Source organism: Phascolarctos cinereus, unplaced genomic scaffold (assembly GCF_003287225.1).
Source record: "Phascolarctos cinereus isolate Bilbo 61053 unplaced genomic scaffold, phaCin_HiC Scaffold_5;HRSCAF=322, whole genome shotgun sequence".
Taxonomy (NCBI): Eukaryota; Metazoa; Chordata; class Mammalia; order Diprotodontia; family Phascolarctidae; genus Phascolarctos; species Phascolarctos cinereus.
Window position 1 is genome coordinate 183,665,101 of NW_027555958.1, and position 4,854 is coordinate 183,669,954.

At 38.6% G+C, this 4,854-nt stretch overlaps 1 pseudogene; it reads right to left on the bottom strand.

Annotated features, from left to right (window-relative positions):
* Window positions 1–1,423: 1,423 nt before the first annotated feature.
* LOC110196577 (small ribosomal subunit protein uS15-like) lies at window positions 1,424–2,890 on the bottom strand (annotated as a pseudogene).
* Window positions 2,891–4,854: the final 1,964 nt, after the last annotated feature.

Sequence of the window (4,854 nt, forward strand, 5' to 3'; positions counted from 1 at the left end):
TACCATGAAATGGCAACAATATGATTTGGATTATACATGTGAAGTCATGCAAAACATATTTCCGTATTAGCCACGTTGCAAAAGAAAACACATACACACAGAAATAAGAAAAAAAGTTTAAAAATTGTGCTTCAATCTGTATTCAGTGTTCATCAGTTCTCTTTCTGGAGGTGGATAGCATTTTTTGTCATGGGTCCTTTGGAATTGTCTTGGATCATTGTCTTGATCAGAGTGGTTCACTCTTTCACAATTGATCATTGTTACAATATTGCTTTTATTATACAATGTTCTCCTGTTCTACTCACTTCACTTTGCATCAGTTCGTATGTCTTCCTAGGTTTTTCCAAAATCATCAGAAAATCATTGAGCAGGGGTTCATAACAGTCTATGAACTTGTTTTTAAAAATATTTTGATAACTATATTTTAATATAATTGGTTTTCTTTGTCATCCCAAATATTTTATTTTCTAAATTTAATAGCGTGATTCTTAGAAGAGACCCATAGGCTTCACCAGATTGTCAAAGGGGTCCATAACACACACAAAAAAGTAAAGAACTCCTGACCTATAGAGGTCATAGTGTAGTAATCTCTTTGCCTGAGAAGTTATAAAAATGCATCAGTATTATTCTACTACCTCTCTGAGCCCTCAGCCACAGATAGCATTCTAAGAAACCTATCTTTCTAACTTTCTCAACACAATTGCTCCTACCCACTGTATTTGACTAATGCTACACACAGATTATGGTTAACACTATTAATCACAATTGCCTACTCAAGTAATAAAGTAAAAAGAAAGAGAAATAAATTTTTAAGTAACTGAGATAAGTCTATCACCAGGAAATATTAGGACACACACTTCTCAAAAAAAGAGAGAGGGAAGGAAAAGAGGTAAACAGAACATTTCCACCTTGGTTCTAACCCTGCAAAGCAGGATAGACCCAGGCATGCTCCATATTTCGAGTTTTGCACTAATGATTCTCGTGCTGCCATGGAAACTATTCTCCGTGGCTTCTTTGCTCTTGACTTAACATTTCTCCTCTTTTCTCTGCCCTCTTGGCTTCCAAATGCTTTTTCTCTTGCTCCTGTGCATCCTAACCTCTCTCATCTTGGCTTCTCATCCTCCCACTTCCCAATATTTTAGGATGGGAGGAGACAACTTATCAGTCAAAGTCAAATTCCACCAGTCCCATAGTCAGAGTGGATGAGGGGAAAGCTATGGAATTTCTGTCTGAAGCCCATGGTCATCCATCTTCAGCATCTTTTCTACTTAGCAATGCCAAGCCAGTGCTACATAATGATTTGGCAGGTGTGGGGGCATAAAGACTATGATGAGATGTTTCTCAAAGGTAGACATGAACACCATCATTTATTTATTTTTTTCAGTTAGATATGACTTTATTATTTTAGTACATAAACCAAAATTTATGCAACCATAGCAGAGGCTGTAGATGAGTCATATTTCCAATTGGGTGGGAGCACTCTCCTGGTTTTCTTGTATCGAGCCAGCCAGTGAATTTGGCTCTTGTTCAGAATCAGATGGAATTCAGAATCCTTATCCTTTCTGTTTCTTTTTTTTCTTCTTTTATTTCTTTTATATTTTGTGCCCTGCCCCCAGGAACTGATAAGTGCATATTGGTGAGATTGAGATTAGCTAAAGGGAATTGCATTTCTTCTCCCTTTCCTATTAAAAAGAGACTGGCTTGGTGCTTATATTTCCATTAGATTGATAGATTATTTCCTTTCTCTTTGGGCTCAATCTTCTCCCAAAGGGAAGGAAAATCATTCACCAGTTTAACAAAGATATGAATCTAGATTTCTTAGGCAGTGTTAGCCTTGTGAATAGCCTCAACCTAAAGAGTTCTGGTATTTGGCTTTTAGAGAAAGAAAAGGAGTTTCTGGGCAAGGCTCTTCTTGGAGAAGGAATAGGAGCATTCATGTCATCCTGATCTGGAAGAGTAGTAAGGAGATTTTTAAATATTAAATTATAATAAATACATTATAATAAAAATATCAAATTAAATTAAAAAAAATTCAAGAACAAAGGATTTGGACCTTGCTATCACCTCTGCTGTGATAGTAAGTTATTTGGATAATGCTTTAAAAATAATTTTTTTAATATGTCAGGATTCCCAGGCCAACACTACCCCTCTCTTTTTACTATTAGGAGACACCCTGTTTTCCAGAACAAAGGCCCAGCAAGGAAGCTGTGTCCTGAGCTTGGCGCTCACCCTCTGGACGAACTCAGCTACAGCAAAATCCCAGAATTGCTTCACACCAGTACCAGTGGTCCCTGATCTCAGACAAGCACCTGCAGAAACCATGTTCTAGTCATGAAGTCCTGCTGATGAGGTCTAGAGGTTAGGGGTGTTGGAGCCCCAAGATCACTCAGGTCCTGCCCAAAAAGAATCTGACCCAAGCCTTCTTTCAGCCAAAAACAAGGGTTTATTAAAGATCCACCACATTAGCCAGAGTCTTAAGGAATCTGAGCATCTGTGAGCTATTGGCTAGATTGTAAAAATCTGAGCAGTGCCTAGATTATAAGAATCCAAGCCTCCTTTCTGTTTCTTTCAAGATGCTTTCAAACAGCAACAGCTTTCTTGATCAAGTAATAAAGATCTTCAGGAAGATCAGGGGCAGGTCCCTTGGACTTTAGAATTCTCAAAATTTTTGTTGCCAGTTACAAAGTATACTTGTGCCATGCCATGAGAATCCCTCAGAATCATACCAATCTGGGAGGGCATCAGGCAGGCTCTTCTTGGCCAGCTTGTAGATCTGCTCCTTCACATCATTGGAGGTAAGCTTCAACCTCGTAGGCATGCCATGGAGGTATGGCAGAGCCAACTGGGACAGGCTTTTCCTGGGAGTGTGCAATAAAAGAGAAAATACCATCATTTATAAAGCAGTAGTAGAGAGCCTTACTTCACACCTCAATCTTCTCTTCTCCCCAAATTTGCTATACAGCTTCCTTTCCTTCCAGATTGAAGAAGTGTCTGAAGCTTCCTGGCATGTCCACCATGACCATGGACTCATTGGGCAAGTACCTGAAGCATTTTGGGGGCCAAGGAAATGCAGGTGGTCTTGGCTATCACTATCAAATTAACTTAGATATCATATATATTTGGGAAGATAGGTATGCGGCATTACCACTTGAAGAAAAATCATTGCTTTTGCTCAACTGTCAACTGTGATAACCTGTGAACATTGGTCAGTGAGCAGAAAAGGGCTAACACTGTCAAAAAAAAAACAGCCACTGCCTCCATCACTGATGTTATAAGCTTGGGTAACTATAAAGTCCTGGGTAAATGGAAGCTCACCAAGCAGCCAGTCATCTTCTAGTCACTGTGAAAGTAAAGTTGTTCAGCAGAATAGCAGAGGAAAAGATCAAGGTTATTGTTGGAAACCTGTGTCCAAGTGGTATAGAATCCGATGTTATTAAATAAAATAAATACCTTTAAAAAGCAAAGCAATAGAAAAATCCTACTGAAACTCTCAACAACTTGAGGTTCCATTTTGGGGATTCAAATTAAAGAAGAATTTTGACTTTCAATATTTAGGGAGCACTGCAAGCAAATGACCTTCAAGAAAAAGCTATTTCATTGATCTGAGCTACACATATTATACTGAGCATTAAAAATAAAATAAAAAGTATATTCTGAATATCTGAAATAGCACTGGAGGCATAATGTATAAGGATGGAATGACTTTCATTTTTGGGTATTTTTTGCATGTGAAACCATCTTTTAAAAAAATTATCCCAATTCATAAAACTCAAGGAATGAGCCAAATTACCTTCTTCGATCACCTAAGGAGTTATAAATCACTGGATAAATATTTTGAGATCCTTTTTTGTTATTTACAGGAGACCAATACTTTTAATTTGCATAATACCTCACAACAAGCCATTAAAAACTATAAACAATTTAGCAAGCAATACATCATTTAAATTACTTACTAGGAAAAACCATTCATCCCTTGGAGCCTTATGCTAAAGGAAATGTGATTGTAAAATGGCCTTTCTTTGGGTTTGTTGAGGTTTCTTCTACTTTTTTCCTCCTCCCATCCTCCCAAGGAGGGGCAGCAGATAATAACATTGCCAACTTCTCCCTCCCTTGGTAACCAGGCTCTAGATTATATAATCTGTCATAATTTATTCAGTGCATACTTAACTGGAGTAGCCAGCCCATCGATTTCCTGAACATTTGTTAATTTCCCTCTGAAAGCAGCTAGATTCTTGTTTTGATAAGATAAATTTAAGTGATAACAGTTACTCAGGCAGACCTACTCCTAGCACCTCCTTTAACAACAACTTTGGAGATAATTCTGCCTTTTAAAAAAACAACCAAGTTAAACTGAGTACAGATGGATGATGAAGAGATTGTAACATTTTTAAGGATGCGTGACCCAAACAGGATATCAGCTCGAGTCTAAGCTTGGATGCGGGAAGAGGAATCTCAGCCCAGAGTCTTATCTGGTCAAAGAGTAAGAGAGAATAAGGCCAAATCCCAAAAAACTGTGACTGGGTGAGGGACTGTCCTGAAACAGGTAGGATGCTCTCCCTGCTTCAGCTTGAGAGAACATTAGTGGGGCAAAGACCATTTCATCTGGAGGAAAGGAAGTAAGGAAATGCCTTACTACGTGAATGGTGGATTGAGTGTCCAGAATGCTCAAAATGGAGCCAGAGGGCAGACATTTGGTCAGATTTTCCCACTGGCACTTAGTAGCTATGTGTCCGTGGGCCAATCATCCATCTTCTCTGAGGCTTTGTTTGTTTTCTCTTTTGCAAATGGGAGATGATAGGACTTGTAGTGAGTTCAAATCTGGCCTCAGATACTTTACCATGTGACCCTGGGTAA